Source organism: Phyllobates terribilis, unplaced genomic scaffold (genome assembly GCF_046119375.1).
Source record: "Phyllobates terribilis strain yellow unplaced genomic scaffold, ASM4611937v1 Scaffold_1__5_contigs__length_1240528914, whole genome shotgun sequence".
Classification (NCBI taxonomy): domain Eukaryota; kingdom Metazoa; phylum Chordata; class Amphibia; order Anura; family Dendrobatidae; genus Phyllobates; species Phyllobates terribilis.
This window is the reverse complement of record NW_027362761.1, coordinates 559,938,452-559,951,357: the sequence shown is the minus strand read 5'-3', so window position 1 is coordinate 559,951,357 and position 12,906 is coordinate 559,938,452.

Sequence of the window (12,906 nt, the reverse complement as noted above, 5' to 3'; positions counted from 1 at the left end):
GATGATTTGGTGCCGGGCAGCTATTGGTCTAAGAGGTAGAGACTACCAAGCAATGGTAGAACCCGTCTACTCAGACAGTAGGCCCACCATTTTGACAGCACGGGGGGTGGTCGATGTACGCCATGGGAGGGTGCCCGTTCGCATCATAAATATCGGTGAGAGAGAAGTACACCTGCCCCGGTATGCCACGCTAGCTAAATTGTTCACCATAAACCAGAATTCTGTACAGGCCGTGGAACCCTTGCCTCCATCTCAACCAGAGGAAGGTAACGGCTCTAAGAAACCGGTGGAGGACTGGTGTCAGCAACTACATCTGGGTACTGACTCCACTCCCTCACACCAGAAACAAGGAGTCTATCGGGTGGTTCAAGAGTACGAGAGAGTGTTTAGTAAACACCCATTAGACTTCGGGCGAGTAAAGGGGATAGAACACCACATTCCCACGGGAGACCATCCTCCCATAAAGGAGAGATACCGACCCGTACCCCCTGCACACTACCAACACGCCAAGGGGATGCTTAGAGACATGAAGGAGGCTGGGGTAATCAGGGACAGCTGTAGCCCCTGGGCAGCTCCACTAGTCTTAGTGAAAAAGAAGGACAACACTATGAGAATGTGTGTAGACTACAGGAAGGTCAACCGTATCACACACAAAGATGCGTACCCGTTACCAAGGATAGAAGAGTCCTTAGCTGCATTAAAATCTGCTAATTTCTTCTCTACTTTGGATCTCACTAGCGGGTACTGGCAGGTTCCTGTAGCAGAGGCAGACCGAGAGAAGACCGCATTCACCACCCCGATGGGTCTCAGCGAATTTAACTGTATGCCGTTCGGGCTCTGCAACGCACCAGGAGCCTTCCAACGGTTGATGGAATGCTGTCTGGGACACCGGAACTTCGAGACGGTCCTGTTATACCTGGACGATGTCATCGTCTCTTCCAAGACCTACGAGGACCACCTGAAACACCTGGCAGAAGTGTTCGAAGCTCTGGCAAACTACGGCCTAAAGGTGAAACCCTCCAAGTGTCACCTCCTGAAACCAAAGGTGCAATACCTGGGACACGTGGTGAGTGCTGACGGAGTGGCTCCTGACCCTGATAAGATCACCGTGATTAAGGACTGGCCAAGACCCTCCAGCATAAAGGAAGTGCGGCAGTTCCTCGGGTTGGTAGGCTACTACCGAAGATTCATTCCCGGTTTCACCAAAATGGCAGCCCCTATGCAGGACCTCCTGATAGGTCAATCTCGAAAAGCCAAAAACCAGAAGCCGCCCTTCAGGTGGGAAAAGCTGGAAGAGGAGTCCTTTTGCCAGCTGAAGATGGCCCTCACGGGGGATGAAATCCTGGCATATCCAGACTACAGCCAGCCCTTTATCCTCCACACGGACGCAAGTAACATCGGGCTAGGAGCCGTGCTGTCCCAGATCCAGCAAGGAAAAGAACGAGTAATCGCTTATGCTAGCCGAAAGCTACGACCCACCGAGAGGAACCCTGAGAATTATAGCTCATTCAAGCTGGAGTTCCTGGCAGTAGTGTGGGCAGTGACCGAACGTTTCAAGCATTACCTTGCCTCCTCCAAATTCATCGTGTACACGGATAACAACCCATTGACACACCTGGACACTGCAAGGCTCGGTGCTCTGGAACAGAGATGGATGGCTCGCCTGTCCAACTTTGAATTCACCATCAAATACCGGGCAGGACGCTCAAATGCCAACGCGGATGCCCTGTCTAGAATGCCGAACTTACCGGACGTAGGGGAAGATCCAGAAGATCTGGAAGAAGTTGAGCTCCCTGCGTTCCACCGTCATGGGATTACCCTGTATTCCCACCGGGTGAAGGACAGGCGCTCCGCGACGTTCAATCCCTTGCCCCACTACAACTGGGCGGAGACGCAAGACAGTGATCCTGCAGTCCGTCTGGTGAAGGAAATGCTGACCCAAGCCGATGCCAGTCTGGACCCAGACGCCCCAGAGGAGACTAAGCAACTGTGGAAGGAGAAAAGTAGGCTGTTCCTCTACAGGGAGAAGTTGTGCCGGAGAATGGTTAACTCTCGAACACATGAGTTGACCTGGCAAGTAGTGGTCCCCAGACGAGACGCGGCTATGATTCTGGAGGCGTACCACAACGGAGCAGGACGTTTCGGGTGGAAGAAGCTGGAGTTCTTATTGCGTGAACGGTTCTACTGGGTAGGCATGAGAGGAGCCATCGAGAGGTGGTGCAGAGACTGTGGACCGTGCCACCTAAGAAGGAAGGACCGTGCCAGCCAGAAGACTCCCTTGCAGCCCATCATCACCCGACAGCTACTGGAACTGGTAGCCCTGGACCATGTGAAACTGGCTCCAAGCAGATCTGGGTATGTCTACGCCCTCACAATCGTAGATCATTACTCCTGGTTCCTGGTGGTGGTCCCGGTCAAGGACTTAACGGCTCAAACAGCAGCTAGAGCCTTCCAGCAGCACTTCTGCCGTCCACACGGGTACCCGGACCAAGTGCTGACAGACCAAGGGCCAGCCTTCGAAGCGGAAGTCTTCCAGGAGTTCTGCAACCTGTATGGCTGCACGAAGATAAGAACAACGCCCTATCACCCACAAACTAATGGACTCTGCGAGAAGATGAACCAGGTGGTGATAGACCTCCTGAAAACATTGCCCCTGGAAGAACGCAGTCTGTGGCCTGAGAAGCTGCCTGATCTGGTGGACCTATACAACCACATCCCTGTAGGTTCTACCAACTGTACCCCGGCTTACCTAATGAGAGCGAGGCCTGGTAAGCTGCCTATCGACCTGGATATGGGAGTCCTGACGCCCGAGGACACCTCGCCAGAGGCAGACTGGGATACAGGACGGCAGCAGCAGTATCGGAAAGTGCAGGAGAGCGTGGAGCGAAGTCTGTCTCAAGCTAGAGAAAGGCAAGAGAGGGCTTATAATCAGTATGCTCCCGCTGTTCCCCTGGTACCTGGAGAGCAGGTCTTGAAGAGGAAAAGACGGCTCCACAAGTTGGACGACCAGTGGGAGAAGGACCCGTACACCGTACTGCCATCAAGCCATGAGAACCCAAAGATTTGCGTGATCAGTAAGGATGGAGGAGAAACCACAGCCGTTGTCTCCAGAGACCACCTGAAGAAGTGTCCCGAGCAGCTGCAAAACCCTGAAGAAGAAGATCAAGAAAACCCTCGACCCGCAGAGGAAAGGGAAGAAATGATCAGGACTGTACTCGGAGACTTCCCCCGGTCTTGGACACAAGTAAACGGTGCTGTCGTGGTACCCGTCCTCACCTTTCTCCAGCCAGCCCCGCAAGTGCCTACAGAGGAACAAGTAGAGCTGGAAAAGCAGCCGGCCCAAGAGGCAGAAGAGTCCACACCAGCAGTACAGGAGGATCAACCCTCTGCTAGTAGTGAGCCTGCCGTGCCCCTAGTGAGCCAAAGAGTGCGCAGAAAGCTGCCCAGCCTGCCCATAACACCTCCTACACCCTGTAGTGCAGGACCAGTTAGTGAGCTCCGTAGGTCCACTAGGGTTACCAAAGGCCAGATGCCCGTACGTTGGAGAATCTAAGTTGGCTAGTTGCTTTAACTATTTTATGTTTACTGTTTTGTTGTAGCCGTTGCTAATTATGTTTTTCAGTTACAGATTTCTTTATATGGACTGACAGGTTATGGACAGTGAGTAACCGGAACTCTGTTGTAAATATGTTTGGAGCGTAACCCAGGAATGGACTAAAGACTGTTGAAGACTCGGGGCAGGACAGACCCCTACCTGGTTACGGCTCCCTGTTCTTTGGTGAAATGGACACCCTTATTGCTTCCCGGTTACGGACACGCCGTGACCATCTCATGTATTTAATTGTTATTGTTTATACCCTGTTATGTTTTGAAAAAAAAAATAAAAATGTTTAGTCCAGGAGTACTAAATTTCACTAGGGGGGAATGTGGCACCCCAGGGGTCTGGTTTCCACAGTAATAGCAGTATTACATCTGTGAGCAGGTGGGAGGTCTCCTGGGCAGGAATCCTAAGCATGCCACACCTCCTGCCCAGTCCTGGGAGGGGAAGAACTTCCCCTACATAAACTGGGGCTGAGGCAGGGTTAGAGAGAGGAGTTCCAGACAGAGACGGAGTCTGGTCTGGACACGCAGAAACAGGGACAGATAGACATCAGGAGCTCTGTAGGAGCCAAGGAGAAGCGCCAGGGGCTGGAGCTGTGCAGAGCTCGCCCTGGGAGAAGGTACTAAAACCGGACACAGGAGTCCGAGGCTGTGGGGACTAAGATATACCCAGCAGCAGAATCCATCCGGCAGGGGATTCCAGGTCCTCTGGCCATAAAAGCCCGGAGGCTCAGTCACAACGAAGGGACCAGCACCGCCATCCCGGAGCGGAGGCTAACAGGAGGCCCCAGGTCACCAGCCATACGGGTGAGCACCACACGGTATACCCAGGGACGTGGGCTACTTGTAACCGCCGAAAGCAGGGTAGCCAGGAAGGGTACAGACTAACGGGAAGGCCTACAACTCCACCTGGCCAGGGGAACTCCGGCTTACTCGCAGACTAACCAGGCCCCAACTACTAGCCAGTACTCCCGGGGGAATTTGCCTTGTACCATCAGTAAAGGCCCTGAACTGTACCCTCGCGTCTCCGTGCTTCCTTGTCGCACCGTTAGTGCTGGGACATCCACACCATCACTCCCAACATCACCCACATCCGCTGCCCTGAGGCCATACCTCTCCCGTTGGGGGTTATATCAACATTGCTGCACACCTATACCACCGGCCTCAGCGGTCTGCCCTGCAGCGGCGGTTTCATAACCGCATTCAACGGGTGGCGTAGTCGGACACTAATACCATCATACCAATAACTGCCACTTAGTTTGACCACCCTGGGCGCGGACCGGGTCACCGCCACACGAAGACTACTACCCCCATCGGATCCGGGTATCCCCCGCGCGCACGCGCGCCGCACTACAGCACTGGCCCAGGGGGTGAGTCATGGGCACCATCTTAGATGAAGGAGAGAGTGAGAGCAGAGTCTGTTCAGTCAGAGGAAAAGACAGGGAGCAGAGGCTCTGTAGGAGCTCTGCTCAGGAGTAGAGATGAGCGTTGTTCTACTCGAACTGTTCGCCAATCTCAAATTCGAGCTGTTTTGGGCGGTGTTCGAGCCGGTCGGCGAACACGAACAATTTGAGAAAAATTCGGCTGTTCGAGGTTATGTTCGATAACTGTTCGTGCACCAAAATCATAACTGGATTTTTTCTCAGTAATGATGAAAATTAATGTTAATACGCAGTTTGAGTGTACAGCGGGGCGGGGGGAGGGGCAGGGGATGGATCTCTGCAGGAACAATGAAGATCTCCATTTTTTTTTCTCTTTCCCGCATTTGCAGTGGGGAGGTGCAATCTGTCAGCCTATCAGCAGCGCACACACGGAGCGAAGTGCTTTTTTTCACACAAGCAAGGGCATGTGTGATTGGCAGTGTATGTCACATGTCCTTGCCCTATAAGACCAAGCCATTTTCCCCGTCGCCACCATTTTCTCACTGCTGCAGCTGCGTGTTAGACGGCACCGCTGTTGCTGTGTGCGCTATACCTTGTTAATTTCAAGCCAATTTTCGCACAAATATACAGATAGCTTGGGAGTAGGGAATAGTTGTGATTGCAGTCCTTTTAAGGACTAGGTTACAGCATTTCCTACGACTTTTATCAGGCAGGTCTGTGCTCTTAAATAGATAGATTGTGGGAGTAAAGACTAATTGTAATTGGAGTCCTTTTCAGGACTAGGTTACATCAGTTCCTATCAGTTTTTGCCAGGCAGGTCTGTGCCAGTGCTGTGCAAGTTTTTTTCACAGCATTTGGCTGAATCTAGCAAAGCTAATCCTTTTTGGCCTATTGCAGAGTGTGTTAGTCAGTGGAGTAGCCTATCTGTGTTGCAAGATATACCACCTGTGTATAGAATACCAATTTTTTTACTGCACCTAGTGAAGTAAAATCTTTTGGGCATAGCATCATTCTATTAGTCCATCTATACTGACCTCCATCAGGTTGCAAACTGAATATAATTTTTTTCTGCATCTAGCTCTGAAAAAATATTTGGGCTTCTAGCGGTGTGTGGGACTTGGTCTATTAGTCCATCTATACTGACCTCCATCAGGTTGCAAATTAAAAATAATTTTTTTCTGCATCTAGCTCTGAAAAAATATTTGGGCTTCTAGCAGTGTGTGGGACTTGGTCTATTAGTCCATCTATACTGACCTCCATCAGGTTGCAAATTAAAAATAATTTTTTTCTGCATCTAGCTCTGAAAAAATATTTGGGCTTCTAGCAGTGTGTGGGACTTGGTCTATTAGTCCATCTATACTGACCTCCATCAGGTTGCAAATTAAAAATATTTTTTTTCTGCATCTAGCTCTGAAAAAATATTTGGGCTTCTAGCAGTGTGTGGGACTTGGTCTATTAGTCCATCTATACTGACCTCCATCAGGTTGCAAATTAAAAATAATTTTTTTCTTCATTTAGCTCTGAAAAAATATTTGGGCTTCTAGCAGTGTGTGGGACTTGTTCTATTAGTCCTTCTATACTGACGTCCAGCAGGTTGCAAATTGAATATAATTTTTTTCTGCATCTAGCTCTGAAAAAATATTTGGGCTTCTAGCGGTGTGTGGGACTTGGTCTATTAGTCCATCTATACTGACCTCCATCAGGTTGCAAATTAAAAATAATTTTTTTCTGCATCTAGCTCTGAAAAAATATTTGGGCTTCTAGCAGTGTGTGGGACTTGGTCTATTAGTCCATCTATACTGACCTCCATCAGGTTGCAAATTAAAAATATTTTTTTTCTGCATCTAGCTCTGAAAAAATATTTGGGCTTCTAGCAGTGTGTGGGACTTGGTCTATTAGTCCATCTATACTGACCTCCATCAGGTTGCAAATTGAATAAAAAAAATTTCTGCATCTAGCTCTGAAAAAATATTTGGGCTTCTAGCGGTGTGTGGGACTTGGTCTATTAGTCCATCTATACTGACCTCCATCAGGTTGCAAATTAAAAATAATTTTTTTCTGCATCTAGCTCTGAAAAAATATTTGGGCTTCTAGCAGTGTGTGGGACTTGGTCTATTAGTCCATCTATACTGACCTCCATCAGGTTGCAAATTAAAAATAATTTTTTTCTTCATTTAGCTCTGAAAAAATATTTGGGCTTCTAGCAGTGTGTGGGACTTGGTCTATTAGTCCATCTATACTGACCTCCATCAGGTTGCAAATTAAAAATATTTTTTTTCTGCATCTAGCTCTGAAAAAATATTTGGGCTTCTAGCGGTGTGTGGGACTTGGTCTATTAGTCCATCTATACTGACCTCCATCAGGTTGCAAATTAAAAATAATTTTTTTCTGCATCTAGCTCTGAAAAAATATTTGGGCTTCTAGCAGTGTGTGGGACTTGGTCTATTAGTCCATCTATACTGACCTCCATCAGGTTGCAAATTAAAAATATTTTTTTTCTGCATCTAGCTCTGAAAAAATATTTGGGCTTCTAGCAGTGTGTGGGACTTGGTCTATTAGTCCATCTATACTGACCTCCATCAGGTTGCAAATTGAATAAAAAAATTTTCTGCATCTAGCTCTGAAAAAATATTTGGGCTTCTAGCGGTGTGTGGGACTTGGTCTATTAGTCCATCTATACTGACCTCCATCAGGTTGCAAATTAAAAATAATTTTTTTCTGCATCTAGCTCTGAAAAAATATTTGGGCTTCTAGCAGTGTGTGGGACTTGGTCTATTAGTCCATCTATACTGACCTCCATCAGGTTGCAAATTAAAAATAATTTTTTTCTTCATTTAGCTCTGAAAAAATATTTGGGCTTCTAGCAGTGTGTGGGACTTGTTCTATTAGTCCTTCTATACTGACGTCCAGCAGGTTGCAAATTGAATATAATTTTTTTCTGCATCTAGCTCTGAAAAAATATTTGGGCTTCTAGCGGTGTGTGGGACTTGGTCTATTAGTCCATCTATACTGACCTCCATCAGGTTGCAAATTAAAAATAATTTTTTTCTGCATCTAGCTCTGAAAAAATATTTGGGCTTCTAGCAGTGTGTGGGACTTGGTCTATTAGTCCATCTATACTGACCTCCATCAGGTTGCAAATTAAAAATAATTTTTTTCTGCATCTAGCTCTGAAAAAATATTTGGGCTTCTAGCAGTGTGTGGGACTTGGTCTATTAGTCCATCTATACTGACCTCCATCAGGTTGCAAATTGAATAAAAAATTTTTCTGCATCTAGCTCTGAAAAAATATTTGGGCTTCTAGCGGTGTGTGGGACTTGGTCTATTAGTCCATCTATACTGACCTCCATCAGGTTGCAAATTCAAAATAATTTTTTTCTGCATCTAACCCAGCCAATAGTTTTGGCCTAATACCACAGTTTGGCCACTCAGCTCTGCTCGGTTACCATCTATTGTTTTTTTGTGCAAACAACTCCAGAGTTGTGAATTAGTTAACCACCAAAATGAGTGGAAAAAGGCCTGCTGCTGGTGGAAAGGGGAATAGGCGTGTTGGGAAGGGGAAAAAAGGTTGTGTCCGTGGGGTAGGTGCAGAAGAAAGACCATCTTCCAGCCAAACTAAAATGTCTACTTCTTTTAGCGGACAATGTGATAAGATCCCTTTCTTACGGCCACGCCAATCGCTACAAATTCCAGATGAGGCACAAAAACAGCAGGTGCTTCAACGGATATCAAGTGCTCCTTTAAGTGGGCTCTCCTCCACATCAACTTCAACATCACAAATACTCCAGTCCTCAAAGGTGTCACCCAAATCGCACTTGCTTCCTCACAGCTCCCAAATCTCCAGCTGCCCGTCTGAGTATGAGGTAGAACAGATGGTTGAGTCTGCAGAGCTGTTTACTCATACTATAGCCTGGGAATCAGAGGTCGACTCCAGCGCTTCTGTGAATCCAGACGAGGAAATGATCTGCACTGATGCCCAGAATCTTTATGAGTCGGATCCAGGACCAGACGCAGAAGGTTCTGACCATAATGTAGACCCTCATTCCCAAACTGTAACTCCTGTTGGTGGAGACAATGAGGAAGACGATGATAAGACTCAAATACCTGATTGGAGCGACAACTTTAGTTTTTTGTCAGGGCAGGAACAGGTTGGCTCTGAGGACGACGGGTGTGATAACGCACAGGGTGATGATGATGAGGTCGGAGATCCCACTTACTGTCAACCCACAGTCAGCCAAGAGATGAGGTCAGCAGAGGAGGTGGAGGAAGATGCTAGTGACGACGAGGTCAGGTTGCGCCTTCCTGGACAGAGACGTAGTACTGGAAGCACGTCAACAACTGCATCCTCAAACACAACTCTGCCTCTCACCACAAGTCGTGGTGGCTCTTCAGGTCGCATGGGTGCTAAGCCTTGCATAGCCTGGGCATTTTTTCAGATCGATAAAGATGACCCAACTCGTGTTATCTGTAACATTTGTCAGCAAAAGATAAGTAGAGGCCAAAAAATACATAGTTTGAGTACTTCATGCATGAACCGGCACATGGACATGAAGCATAAGTTGCAGTGGGAAGCTCAGTGTGCTACAATGCGGTCTAGCCGGCCGGGCCATCCACCGTCTGCCATATCTTGTGCATCCGCGGCCTCTTCATCCTCTGTGACTGGGGGGATAGCAGTCACACCTGTTTTGGGGCGCAGACCTGCCACCTCTTTACCCGCAACAGCCAGCGTGATTGGCAGGTCATCATTTTCTTTGGAGGTGGTAACACCAGCTGGTCTTGAGCGCTGTCCGACATCGATAGCACCACCTTTGGATCAAGGCAACCTAACATGTCCGCCTGCATCTTCCTCACAGACCGGCAGTTTGCCGGGGACACCCTTATCAACCCCGTCTAAGCACAATAGCCAGCCCTCGGTCCCTCAGATGTGGACAAGTAAAAGACCATTTCCTCCTAGCCATGAGAAAGCTAAGAGGTTGAATTTCACCATATGCAAGCTCTTGGCTACAGAAATGCTGCCTTTCCGCCTGGTGGACACAGAGGATTTTCGAGACCTTATGTCCGTCGCAGTGCCCCAGTACCAGATGCCCAGTCGGCACTACTTCTCAAAGAAAGGTGTGCCTGCGCTCCACCAGCATGTCGCACACAACATCACCGCTTCTTTGAGAAACTCTGTGTGTGACAGGGTGCATTTCACCACAGACACTTGGACGAGTAGGCATGGACAGGGGCGTTACATGTCGCTGACTGGGCACTGGGTAACTATGGTGACAGCAGGACAAGGGGCTGCTGTCCAAGTCTTGCCGTCCCCACGAGTTGTGCGTCAATCCTCTTTATGTCATTTTTCCTCCACTGCTTCTGCCTCCTCAACCTCCTCTCGGTCTTCCACCTGCACCCAAAGCCTGTCTGGTCATGACACAAGCTTTCTAACTGCGCAGAAGGGATCCTGCACACCTCCTTACTATGCTGGCAGTAGGGCTCAACGTCATCAGGCGGTTTTTACATTGAAATGTCTGGGAAATGTGAGTCACACAGCTGAGGAGTTGTGGTCAGCTCTGGAGAACCAATTTCATGAATGGTTGTCTCCACTGGACCTGAAACCAGGGAAAGCCGTGTGCGACAATGCTGCAAACCTGGGTGCGGCCCTTCGCCGGGGCAATGTCACACACGTGCCTTGTATGGCTCACGTGTTGAACCTGGTTGTCCAGCAATTTTTAGCCCACTATCCCAGACTAGATGGCCTTCTGCAGAGGGCACGGTCGCTGTGTGCTCACTTCCGCCGTTCGCATCCCGCAGCTCAGCGACTTACATCTCTACAGAAGTCGTTGGGCCTGCCACTTCACCGGCTAAAATGCGATGTGCCTACCCGGTGGAATTCAACTCTGCACATGTTGCAGCGACTGTGGCAGCACCGACAAGCCCTGGTGCAATACGTTCTGACGTATAGCCTGGGCCAACGAGATTCAGAGGTGGGGCAAATCACGCTGGAGGAGTGGTCTCAGATCAGGGACCTATGCACCCTTCTGCACAGTTTTGAAATGGCGACGAAGATGTTTAGTGCTGACGATGCCATTATCAGCATGACTATTCCGGTGATTTACATGCTGGAGCACATGTTAAACAGAATTCGGAGTCAGGTGGTGGCACAAGAGGAGGTGGAGGAAGTAGAGGAGGAGGAGTTGTATGCGGAAGGGCTAACATCTGCAAGGTCCAGACGGTCGGCAGCACCAGGGCGGCAGGCATGTGAGGGTGGGGGAGATGATTTTACCAGGGCGCATGGTAGCAGCCAAACTAGTGAGGAAGGTGCAGGAGCCCAGGAAGAAGTGGAGGACGAACTGATGGAAGACTCATCAGATGAGGGAGACCTTGATCACATTTCTGTTGTGCGAGGTTGGGGGGAGAGGACAGAGGAAGGAAGCATGATTGTTACCTCGCCACCAACACAACAGGGACTTGGTGCTCCTGGATGCGCAACACACATGAGTGCCTTCTTGCTGCACTACCTGCAACATGACCCTCGAATTGTGAGAATTAGAAATAATCCTGACTACTGGGTTGCCACACTGTTAGATCCCCGGTACAAAAGTAAATTTGCAGAAATTATTCCTGCCATAGAAAGGGATGCACGCATGCAGGAGTATCAGCAGAGACTGTTGCAGAATCTTACATGTGCTTTTCCACAAAATACCAGTGGTGCACGTAGTGAATCTCACAGTTCCAACTTGCCAACCGTGGGACCGTCAAGTGTTCAGCACTCAAACCGTAACAGAACCACAGTATCTGCTGGTAACATCAATTTTGCGGAATCATTTCACCACTTTTTTAGCCCATCCTTTGCAAGGCCACAGGAGACAAGAAGTCTGACACATAGTCAACGCCTAGAGACGATGGTACAGGAGTATCTCCAAGTAAACATTGAAGCCACGACTGTGTCACTGGACCCTTGCTCTTTTTGGGCTTCCAATCTGGATAAATGGCCGGAGCTAGCCACTTACGCCTTGGAGATCTTGTCATGCCCCGCAGCCAGCGTTCTGTCTGAACGTGTGTTCAGCGCTGCTGGTGGTGTGCTGACAGATAAGCGCACGCGGCTCTCCACTGATAATGTAGACAGACTCACGTTCATAAAGATGAACAAATCATGGATCCGAAACGACTTTTCTACCCCTGTGTCATCCTGGGGAGAGTAAAAGCTTGATGAGCGTAGCATAACTCCCCACGGGAGGAGTATAGCCTCAGGGCAGTGTATGCGGAGGATGGGGGTGATGGTGCAGGGCAGCAGCAGTAACGACACGGAGTCAGTGATGCAGTTCAGGGCCTTTACTCACAGTTCTTATTATCCAGACCACGTCTGCAGGTAACGGCTGCCCACGTCGTACTGTGCTCACCAGGTGAGGGGCTCAGACAACTCCCAGATAACTTTGGAGCACTTCACAGGACCCCCTTTGTGTGTCCTTTGTCTGGCCTTTCTTACCAACACTTCTGTCCGGCTGCCTCGGGCCTCCTCTTGGTAAACTTGGCGCCAGTTTCCCTGACCCTATGTGGTGCCTTCCTAGCGGGTGGAGCAAGGGGCTGCGCCACATAAAATGTCAGAGCCTCCGGTTTCTAGCTGAGGGTCGTTTCCTGCCTCCACTAGTTCGGGGACCGGTCTCCCCCTTTGGCCTGACCCCTCCACGCAGGTGGATTCGGGCGTGCGGTGGCGACTCGCCCGTCCGCACCCCTGGGATCCCTTCATTCCTCGTTCCTTCCTTCCTTCTCCCTCTTGCAGGCCTGGGCCTCTGTTACTAGGCCCGCCTCCGGAGCAGAGCTCATGCAGAGCCCCTGCTCCCTGCCACTTCTGCTCAGACTTCTCTGCACTGAACTAAGATGGTGCCCACCTTTTATACTCCCTTCTCAATGCACCCAGGAACTGCTTCCTCCCTGCTCCTGC